Source organism: Martes martes (assembly GCF_963455335.1).
Source record: "Martes martes genome assembly, chromosome: X".
NCBI classification, from domain to species: domain Eukaryota; kingdom Metazoa; phylum Chordata; class Mammalia; order Carnivora; family Mustelidae; genus Martes; species Martes martes.
The window spans coordinates 36,323,477-36,335,333 of NC_137897.1; the positions used below are offsets into that span (position 1 = coordinate 36,323,477).

The 11,857-nt window shown below is 38.9% G+C and overlaps 1 pseudogene across 1 annotated transcript; it reads left to right on the top strand.

Moving 5' to 3' along the window:
• Positions 1 to 2,472: 2,472 nt before the first annotated feature.
• LOC308337338 (dynein regulatory complex protein 9-like) lies at positions 2,473 to 3,120 on the top strand (annotated as a pseudogene). The gene has a single exon. The product of its transcript is annotated as a dynein regulatory complex protein 9-like (transcript).
• Positions 3,121 to 11,857: the final 8,737 nt, after the last annotated feature.

Genomic DNA, 11,857 nt, shown 5'->3' on the forward strand with positions numbered 1-11,857 from the left:
AAGCTTAGATGGCCTACATATTAAGCCTTTTGAATTACAGCCCCCAAGCCTAACCCAGATTCCAGGGCCAGAATATGTCAACTTAGACATGAGTATCCTCGGTCCCCACTAACCCACACTAACCTCACAAGATGGATCTAACACAGACTCATTCTTTTGCCTTCTCTTTTTTTTTCCTTTCTCCAAATTTTTATTTAAATTCCAGTTATTAGCATACAGTGGAATATTAGTATCAAGTATAGAATTTAGTGGCTCATCAATTACACACAATACCCAGTATTCATCGCAAGTGCCCTCCATCATTTCCATCATCTATTTAACCCATCTCCCCACAGGCCACCCTCCGCCACCCACCTCCCTTCTAATAACCCTCAGTTTTTTTTCTATAGTTAAGAGTCAGTTTCTTGGTTTGCCTCTCTCTTTTCTACCCCCATGTTCGTTTGTTTTGTTTCTTTAATTCCACATATGAGTAAAATCGTATGGTATTTATCTTTCTCTGACTGCTGATTTCCCTTAGTGTCATACTCTCTAGCTCCATTCGTGTCATTGCAAATGACAAGGTTTCATTCTTTTTTTTTTAAGATTTTATTTATTTATTTGACAGAGAGAGAGATAACAAGTTGACAGAGAATTAGGCAGAGAGAGAGGGGTAAGCAGGCTCCCTGCTGAGCAGAGAGCCCGATGCGGGGCTCGATCCCAAGACCCTGAGATCATGACCTGAGCCGAAGGCAGCAGCTTAATCCACTGAGCCACCCAGGCACTCTGATTTCATTCTTTTTTGATGGCTGAGTTACTCAGCCATCTATTGGGACATTTGGGCTCTTTCCATAGGTTGGCTATTATTGATAATGCTGCTATAAATATCTGGGTACACATACCCCTTCCGATCAGTATTTTTGTATCCTTTGGTTAAATATCTAATAGTACAACTCCTGGATCCTAGGGTAGTTCTGTTTTTAACTTTTGGAGGGACCTCCATACTGTTTTCCAGAGTGACTGCACCAGTTTGCATTCCCACCAACAGTGTAAGAGAGATCCCCTTTCTCCACATCCTCACCCACACCTGTTGTTACCTTCTCTAATTTGAAGTCTGATTGGCTTGTGACACAGGCTTCATTGAAGGCAAAACTGTATCTTTCATAAGACTATAAAAGTGAAGTTGCTGAAATCATTATTTTAGACCACACAATATTTTAAATGTCAGGAGAAATTTTAAGTCTATTTATTAAGCCTTTCACTATGTATTCAGGAATTCCAATTACTAATACCATATTTATATATGTCTCCCTCCCATGACCATCATATACTGACTCATACCTGACAAAATCAGAAGAAATAAGATTCTTTTTCCACAGCAACCTCCCCAGGGGCTGCTACAATTGGGAAGAATAAGCCAGAAGGGTGACAAAGACTGTAACTGATAACTGCAATGTCCAAGTAAAACCACTATAAATCTTGGCAACATGAGCCCAGGCTCCTCCTTTCCTTGGAGGATTTCTACATGCTTGGATCTGACCAAAATCCTGAGGAGGCAGTTAGAATAATCTACTTATGTGAGAGGCTGATTTGCCTCCTGGGAAAGACTTTCCATGTGGAAGAAGAATCATAAGGGGAGTTTGGTGAAAGACAATGGCCAATATCTGAGGGAAAAGAGAAATTCTGAAAAATAATAATAATAAAAAAAGAATCAGTTACTCTAGTTGTTACTCATTCTTCCAGTCCAGCTCCAACAAATTCATGCCTAAGCCCCAGCATGATGAGGCACTAATAAAAGAATGAATGAAGAATTTATGTCTAAGGCCACTGGTATGATAAGACATCAATCATGTTAGTTTTAGTGCCTTTGCTGGTAATGGAAAATAGCACGCAATTAGGGACTCATTTCTTCCATGCATCCTAGATGCACTTTCCTTCTATTTTCATGTAGAATCTGATTATCTAAATTTTTCTTATTCATCCTGAAAGGTTAAATACATTGTATTCAGAAAATAGCTTGCCAATCATAATCCAGGAACAAGGGCCCTGAGGCGGGTGACCTCAGAAGGACACCATATGAGCAGGGATCAGTGATACTAGAAGTGAGGGTTGGCCATGACTACCTCTGCACAGATTCTATGGGCACAGCAGTGGCAGGAGAAACAGCAGGCCTATTGGTATGCATTACCATAAGATACCACTTCAGGAAGAGGTGGTAAAGGGAAGAAATGATTACCTAATTTAACTGTTTGAAAAAAAAAATGATGCATGACAGAATTAAGGGTATATAAAAACCATACATAGAGTCCAGCCTTTCACCATGTGAGGATGCAACATGAAAACTGTGAACCAGAAAGACAGCCTCACCAGACAGAAATGAGCAGGTGCCTTGATCTTGGACTCTCCAGCCTCTAGAATTGGAGGAAAAGAGAAAAAACAAAAAGAGCGGTAACAAAACAAACAAACAAACAAAAAAACAGATAAAAATCTTTTCAAAAACAGCTACTTAATATAAAAAAAATGGCAACTTGAAGTACAGAGTCAGAATGAGCGTATTACTCACCTCAAGGACCAGATACAAGAGATAAAGGCCAAAACCAGCACAGAGAACTCCTGCCTGAAGAGAAACACTGAGCCAAATAGTTCACAGAGCCAGAACAAATGTAACAACACAGAGGAACTCTTGTAGGACTGAGACTGAGAAACTTAAGTCTGAATACCAAAGACAAGAACTGGATTCATATGGACATTGAAATGTTCCTTAGAAAGGAGCTGCAGAAACTGGTGGAGAAGCTAGGCTTCTGGAAGTAGAAATTCAATATGCACACAGAAATGAAACAGAATGAACTAGATGCTCTCAAAGCTGCAAAGGTCTTTGACTTAGCACACCTTCAAGGCCTTGCAAAGATGCTAGGAGAATATAAACAGGTCATGATTACAGATCATATAGAACAGGAGAAGACCAGGAAGGAAGTAGAATAGGTTGACTTGGAATTACACAGCATTATAAAGCTCCAGGCCTGGTGGTAAGGGGCTGTGCTACAGGATGAAATGGGTGGCTTCAAAATGCCTAAGCAGGACAAAGATGATATCAAGGATTCAAAAGGAAAAGGCAAAGGCAAGTGGAGAGGCAAGAAAAAGTAACTGAGTCATCTGTGTTTTCCTATAATATTCTGGACAGGACAAAGAAAACTTGAAAGCATAAGAAACATCTTTTACCATCACAGATAACTCATCTATGGCTGATCCTCATTTGGACATTCCTCCCACCTTTTTAAAGATTATTTATTTATTTGAGAGAGAATGGTGGGGAAGGGCAGAGGGAGAGTATTTTTTTAAATTTCTTTTCAGTGTTCCAGAATTCATTGTTCATGCACCACACAAAGTGCTCCATGCAATAAATGCCCTCCATAATACCCACCACCAGGCTCACCCAACCTCCCATCCCCTCCCCCTCCAAAACCCTCAGGTTGTTTCTCAGAGTCTCTCATGGTTTGTCTCCCCCTCCAATTTCCCCCAACTCACTTCTCCTCTCCATCTCCCCATGTCCTCCGTGTTATTCCTTATGCTCCACACGTAAGTGAAACCATGTGATAATTGACTCTCTCTGCTTGACTTATTTCACTCAGCATAATCTCTTCCAGTCCTGTCCGTGTTGGTACAAAATTTGGGTATTCATCCTTTCTGATGGAGTCATAATACTCTATAGTATATATGGACCATATCTTCTTTATCCATTCGTCCATTGAAGGGCATCTTGGTTCTTTCCACAGTTTGGCGACTGGGGCCATTGCTGCTATGAACATTGGGGTACAGATGGCCCTTCTTTTCACTACATCTGTGTCTTTGGGGTAAATACCCAATAGTGCAATTGCAGGGTCATAGAAAAGCTCTATTTTTAATTTCTCAAGGAATCTCCACACTATTTTCCAAAGTGGCTGTACCAACTTGCATTCCCACCAGTTTACTGACTTGTTAATTTTGGCCATTGTAACTGGTGTAAGGTGGTATCTCAATGTGGTTTTGATTTCAATCTCCCTGATGGCTAGTGGTGATCAACATTTTTTCATGTGTCTGTTAGCCATTTGTATGTCTTCTTTGGCGAAGTGTCTCTTCATGTCTTCTGCCCATTTTTTTGACATGATTATCTGTTTTGTGTGAGTTGAGTTTGAGGAGTTCTTTATAGATTTTGGATATCAGCCCTTTGTCTGTACCGTCATTTGCGAATATCTTCTCCCATTCCGTGGGTTGCCTCTTTGTTTTGTTGACTTTTTCCTTTGCTGTGCAGAAGTTTTTGATCTTGATTAAGTCCCAAAAGTTCATTTTCGCTTTTGTTTCCTTTGCCTTTGGAGACATATCTTGAAAGAAGTTGCTGTGGCCAGTGTCGAAGAGGTTACTGCCTATGTTCTCCTCTAGGAGTCTGGTGGATTCCTGCCTCACGTTGAGGTCTTTTATCCATTTTGAGTTTGTCTTTGTGTATGGTGTAAGAGAATGGCCGAGTTTCATTCTTCTACACTTAGCTGTCCAGTTTTCCCAACACCATTTGTTGAAGAGATTGTCTTTTTTCCACTGAATATTTTTTCCTGCTTTGTAGAAGATTAGTTGACCATAAAGTTGCGGGTCCATATCTAGGCTCTCTACTCTGTTCCACGGGTCTATATGTCTGTTTTTGTGTCAGTACCATGCTGTCCTGGTGATCACAGCCTTGTAGTAAAGGTTGAGTCAGGCAACGTGATGCCCCCAGTTTTGTTTTTCTTTTTCAACATTTCCTTAGCAATTCAGGGTCTCTTCTGGTTCCATACAAATTTTAGGATTGTTTGTTCCAGCTCTTTGAAAAATGCCGGTGGAATTTTTATTGGAATGGCACTGAAAGTATAGAGTGCTTTAGGCAGTATAGACATTTTAACAATGTTTATTCTTCTGACCCATGAGCATGGAATGGTCTTCTATCTTTTTGTGTCTTCCTCAATTTCTTTCATGAGTGTTCTGTAGCTCTTTGAGTACGGATCCTTTCCCTCTTTGGTTAGGTTTATTCCCGAGTATCTTATGGTTCCTGGTGCTATAGTAAATGGAATCAATTCTCTGATTTCCCTTTCTGTATTTTCATTGTTAGTGTATAAGAAGGCAACTGATTTCTGTACATTGATTTTGTTCAGTCTTAAGCAGACTCCTTGCTGAGCATAGAGCCCCACTCAGGGCTCAGTCTCACAACCTGTGCCAAAACCCAAAGTGGGACTCTTAACTGACTGTGCCACCCAGGTGACCCGCACCCTCCACTTCTTTTTTTTTTTTTAATATTTTATTTATTTATTTGACAGATCTCAAGTAGGCAGAGAGGCAGGCAGAGAGAGAAGGGAAGAAGCAGGCTCCCTGCTGAGCAGAGAGCCCGACTCAGGGCTCAATCCCAGGACGCTGGGATCATGACCTGAGCCGAAGGCAGCGGCCTTAACCCACTGAGCCACCCAGGCGCTCCCCCCCATCACTTCTTTTTAAGCAAGCTCTATGCCCAGTGTGTGGCTTGAACTCATGACCCCAAGATCAACAGTCGCATGTTCTCCCAGGTGAGGTCTAGTAATTTCACTTTGCCCATTATATTAATTTTCAAAGCCTGAATTAGGATTATATCATTGATAAGGCTTCTTGATATTTTGAAACAATTTGGCCAAGTAGAAGTATTTCTAGGAATGTTGTGAAGATTCTTCTTTGCTCTTTATCCCCGGGGTTGGGGGGGGGGGGTAGGGCGGGGAACAGTTCATGGGTTTAGTTACAGTGTTGCAATAAAGCTTCAGGATTTCCTATAATGTCTTTGATCCTGATTTCAGTCAACTCATCTACAGTGAAAAAAACTTATGAGTAAAATGAAGTATTCAGAAGGAATTACAAGATGATGTTTATTTTTTTAAAGATTGACTGACTGACTGATTTGAGAGAGAGAGAGCACAAGCAGGGGGAGCAGCATCAGAGGGCAAGGAAGAAGCAGGCTCCCCGCAGAATAGGGAGCCCAATGCAGGGCTTGATTGCAGGACCCCGGGTTTGTGATCTGAGCAGAAGACAGATGTTCAACCAAATGAGCCACCCAGGTGCCCCACAAGATGATGTTCATCAAGTACCTAATGTAATTTATACAAAGCAAAGTTTAAGATGGTTCCTAAAAAACAAATCCAGAGATTAAAAAATATTATTAAGCACCCATGTAAAAATAGCAGGACACCTGAGCTCTATCATTTTTACCACCCATGTTAATAATACAACTACGCCTGCACCTAAGAACCCCACTGTGGCTCTTCCTCATCATATTCTTTTCCCTTTCCTCTAGTAGCCACCATTGTCCTGACATTTGTGATAATGACTTCCTTAATTTTCTTTATAGTTTTTAACTTAAGTATACATTCTGATGCAATATAGTTTATTTTGTCTTGTTTTTGAACGTTTTTATGAATAAACACATATCATTAGAACTTTTTGCAACTGTCTTCTTTAGCTCAACATTATGTTTATGATAGCAGGATACAGCTGTTTTTCCTTCATTTTCATTTCTGAATAGAATTTTCTGAATACAACAGAATTTATGTAAATATATTTAAATGTGTGTGAGAGAGAGACTCTTTTAATCTATCTGTTCATGTGGTAGATTATATAAATTGATTTTCTTTTTTTTAAGATTTTATTTATTTGAGAGAGAGAGAGTGAGCAAGAGACAGAGTGTACACCAGTGAGGGAAGAGGCAGAGGGAGGGGGAGAAGCAGGCTACCCACTAAGCAGTTGAGCCCAGCATGGGGCTTGATCTCAGGACCCTGGGATCATGACCTGAACCGAATGCAGACACTTAATGGACTGAGCCACCCAGTCCTGTTTTATCATCCTCGTACTCCTGGAATACTGCTAGTATAGCAGGATGTATCATCCTTTTAAAATATTGCTGCATTGGGTTTAATATCTTGTTTAGCAAATTTGCATCTATAGCCATGAGTGAGATATACCTTTATCTTTTCTTGTATTGTCTTTGAATGGCTTTGAATATTGTAGGGGAGGAAAAAATAATTTTCTCTCTACCATTCTAACTTCTCAACTGGAAACCCTATAATGAAAGGCAGAGATGCAAGAGGAAAACAAAGAGAAGTTTATTACCATGTATACCTCATGTATACATGGGAAACACCCAGGGGAAAATGAGTAAGTCTCAGAAATGCCTTAGAATTCAGACTTAAGGTATTTACCCTGAAGATACAAATGCAGTGACCCGAAGGGGCACCTGCACCCCAGTGTTCATAAAAGCAATGTCCACAATACCTAAAACTATGGAAAATGCCCAGATGTCCATCAACAGATGAATGGATAAAGAAGATGTGGTATATATATACCATGGAATACTATGCAGCCATAAAAATTAAAATCTTGCCATTTGCAATGATGTGGATGGAACTAGAGGGTATTATGCTAAGTGAAAAAGTCAATCAGAGAAAAACGATTATCATATGATCTCACTGACATGTGAATATAAGAAACAAGGCAGAGGATCATAGGGGAAGAGAGGAAAAAATGAAACAAGATGAAACCAGAGAGGGAGACAAACCATAAGAGACTTTTAATTTTAGGAAACAAATTGAGGGTTGCTGGAGGGGAGCGGGGGGGATGGGGTGGCTGAGTGACAGACATTGGGGAGGGTATGTGTTGTGGTGAGCGCTGGCGTTGTATAAGACTGATGAATCACAGACCTGTACCTCTGAAACAAATAATACATTATATGTTAATTAAAAATAATAAAAAAGAGGGGCACCTGGGTGGCTCAGTCGTTAAGCGTCTGCCTTCGGCTCAGGTCATGATCCCTGCATCCTGGGATCGAGCCCCATATTGGGCTCCCTGCTGGGGTGGGGAGCCTGCTTTTCCCTCTCCAGCTCCCCTGTGTTTGTGTTTCCTCTCTCGCTCTTTCTGTCATAAATAAATAAAATCTTTTAAAAAATAATAAAAAAGAACTCAGACATAAATACCATCTTCACTGAAGGACAAAAGAAATAACTCTTTCTTGTGATTTAGTCCTCCTTCTTTTCCTGGTACAGAGGGAGATACACTTACATATGGAGATTTCCCTTACACATGTAAGTGTCCTCTACAAAAGAATAAATTCTACACTGTTTTCAGAGGTTCTCCTGTGTTTGCTGTTTCCCAAAATAATCAGCTCAAGGCAATCCTTATGTCAAAAGAAATATTTTGGGGTGGCATATTCTGCCACCATTCAGTATCAAGGTTATACTGGCTTCATAAAATAACTTTGGAGTATGTTTCCTCATTTGACTGGTAAGAGTTTGTGTAAGACGAAAATTATTTCTTTTTTAACTATTTGCTACATTTCCCCATTAAAGGCACCTGGACCTGGATTTTTTTCAAAGTTTTAGTCATTTTGGCATTTTACAGATACACAATTTATTTCTTTTTATATATCATATTTGGAATTTACTGGTCTTTTTTATTCTGTAGATTACTGAATTTAAATTATTCTGGAAAATTTAGAGCGTTACCACTTTAAATATAAACTCTGCCTAATTCATTATCTCTCCTCAACTCTTTGAACCTTGATTAGAAACTCTTAATTTATCTTTTATGTCACTAATCTTCTTCTTTTATTTTCCATTTCTTTTATCTTTTTAATTCATTCTGAAATATGTCCTTTGACTTCTCCACAATTTCACTAATTCTATGTTCACCTAGGTATAATTAGCTAATAAATCCATCCATTTAGATTTAGCTTTCAATTAGTATGGTTTCATTAAATATATTTATACATTTTTTATAGGTTTCTGTACCATGCAAATTATTTCAAGGTTGTTTTTTATTAACATCTGCTATATAGTGTTTCTGAAATTTGTTTCTGATAACTTCAGTATCTGAAGTCATGGTTGGCAGGGGGCATAAATTTCTGGGGTTTTTTTTCTACTGATACTTAGTCACTGTAATTTGTTTCTTTTGTGCTTGGCTCTATTTATCTTTGTACTTATTACCAGCTGCTCACTTTTTGGGAAATTGTTTACATGAGCTCTTTGATGTCTAGCATGAATATGATTCATACAAAAAGGATTTGCATCTACTTCTGCTCAATACTGGATGACATTATCAGTCCTCAACCACATTAATCTAAATTCTTTCCTTGAAGCTTTTGTGACCAACCAGATGATGTAGGTTGTAAACCATGAAAGACTTGACTCATGCTTACAACTTTTGGAAACGTTTTATGTACTTTATTCAGCACCAGTACTCTAGAGTCAAGGGACTGGGATAGATATACTTCTCATTCAGCCTTTATTAAACATGTGATGGTATAGCTTTTGAGGTTACTAATTTAAGGAATAGAGGTGTCTCATCAGAATTTTACACTTGGGCAGATGCTGGGATTTATTTTCTTTCCCCAAGCCCTAAAAAATATGGAATGTCCTCAAAGCAATGGAAACTTCAGTGCTCTCCTAGCCCTCTGATTTGATCTTACTTAGATCTGGCCTCACAAATTTCTGACATGTCAGTTCTTTGTTACTTTTAAGGATTTTAAACTTCAGATTTTTTCATTGTTTTTAATGACAGAGTGAGTCCAAATTCCTGTCCTGCTATATTACCTAATCACCTATTTATGGTAAGGATGATTTGGCTTGGGAATGCTGAGTTTTATTATGATGATTACTTCGGACATTTCTTGATAAAGTATAATTCTGAAGCTTTTTACCTTTTCCTACTATTTTGGGGGATGAAAGAATGGTGAGGTATTTGGTTAATGATGTGTTTGTTAATGGTAGTGATATATTTATACATTTGGCCCAAAGGAATTTGGTTGACTATATTCATGTTGATTAAACTTGCTGAAATGAAATATTTCATATTAGTATTTTATGTACTTTTCAATTTAAGACTGTGAAAATCGATTTTGAGGTTCACAACATGCTATTTCAGAATACAGCACCTTGGCATACTGAGTATTTTAAGCTGAAGAAGTTTGAGAAAACAGCAGAAGCAGGAACCTCACTATGGACAGGAACAGGAGCTCACTATGAACTCCTTCCCCCTCGTACTTCTTCCGTGAAACAGATCACAAGTGTGAGAGGTGCCTTTCCCATACCCAGAGGAAAGAAGCATCCCTATCACTGAAGACAAAGAGATGCCAAGAAAAGTCCTAACAGACATTATTAAGTTTCCTGCTAATTCTTGCATACTCCTTAACCTTTCGCAGTCCTCCATGACTGACCACTCTTCATCAAAACCAGCCAAAAAATACACAGGTCTGTTTCTTTGGGTCTTCATTACCTTATGGAAGGTTTGCTTGTCACACAGAAGTTATATTAAGTAAACAAATGCAATTATCCTTTTAATCTATCAATTGTCAGTTTAATTTTCGGACACAGCGAAGGACCCTAAAGGGCTTGAGGAAAACTTATTCCTCCTTATAGGTCATAAATCTTTTAAGGGCAGAGACTTGGTCTATTTTGTTATTTGATTCCCCATAGCAGCTACCATAGAGTAGAAATCAACAAATACTTATTGAATGAGTAAATTAATAAAATTGATCAAGAATTCCATTATGCATTTGCTGCTACCTCTATCGGCTACCAGTAAGATTTTTTTTTTCCTTTTCCTTCTGTGAGGGTAAACCAAAGGAAGGAAGGAAGGAAGGAAATAAATAAATAAATAAATCTGTGTAAAAACAAACTCTACTGTCTTCTGATATAATCTAAGAGTTATTGGTGAGTGGGGAGGCATAGAGGAGAACTATAAGCTGTTAAAACACCTCAGGAAAACAGAACAAAGAGTAGAAGCTTTGTAGGTGTTCTTTGAAATTCTGATTAGCCAAGGAACTCCTGCAAGGAGATTTGGCCTCTGAAAGCAGGGTTCCTGGTCCCTACCTCCCACTGAATATAGGTAAATATATGTGAAAAGCATATGTTAAGAAGGAGAAGCATAATCCTAGGAAATGTTTTATTTTAATGTTCTGTGATGAGCCACAGAGACATATACTATCTCTACTATTTATGCAAAATGCTCTTCATTCAACAAATGAACAGCATTTTGCTTCTCTGCAGATATGTCCAAGAACTAATCTGCCTTCCAGGGAGCTCACATACTCATGGGAGGGATAATTTCTGTACATGAAAAAAGTCAAAGTGGAGAGGTTTAGAGAGGAGAAAAATGTTCTGCTTGGGAGAAAGTGGAGGTGGTGATGGATGGATGGCCATGTTGATATATTAGGTTTTGTATTGTTTGGCACACATTTTCTCTTCCTTGACTGTCCTTTTCACATTTTTCCATTGTTTGGAAAAATACGTAGTTTACAAGGATGTATAAAAGTTCTACATTTTGCTTTCTGCAAGGAAACAAATTCAAAGATTTCTCTCAACTTCAGAATATTTGTAGGGGAGCAAGGAGTAACTAGATAATCTCTGTTCAAAAGGACACAACAAAAGAAAAAGCAAATAAATAATACAGAACCTCTGGTTAATATCTTTACCATCCTGACTGATGGAGTGATACGGAAAGGAAAAGAATGTTGCAGCAGGTGTGAATTTCATTTAGGTCTATGGAAAATTGCCAAGCATTTTACTAGAGGTGGTAATTACTTTCCAGATTTTTGGAATATGTTATGTAAAACTATTCTTTCTTAGATTAGGCTTAGTCCAATTTCTCTTGTCCAGATTCTGCTTTTCACACAATCTTTAGAGACCTGCCTTTGAGGGACACCTGGGTGGCTCAGTCAGTTAAGCATCTGACTCCTGATACTATCAGGTCACAGTCTCAGGATGGTGTGCTCAGGCTCTGTGCTCAGCAGGAGTCTGCTTGTGGATTCTCTCTTTCTCTCACTCTTCCTCTCCCTCCGCCACTCCCCTGCCAACACTTGTGTTATTTCTCT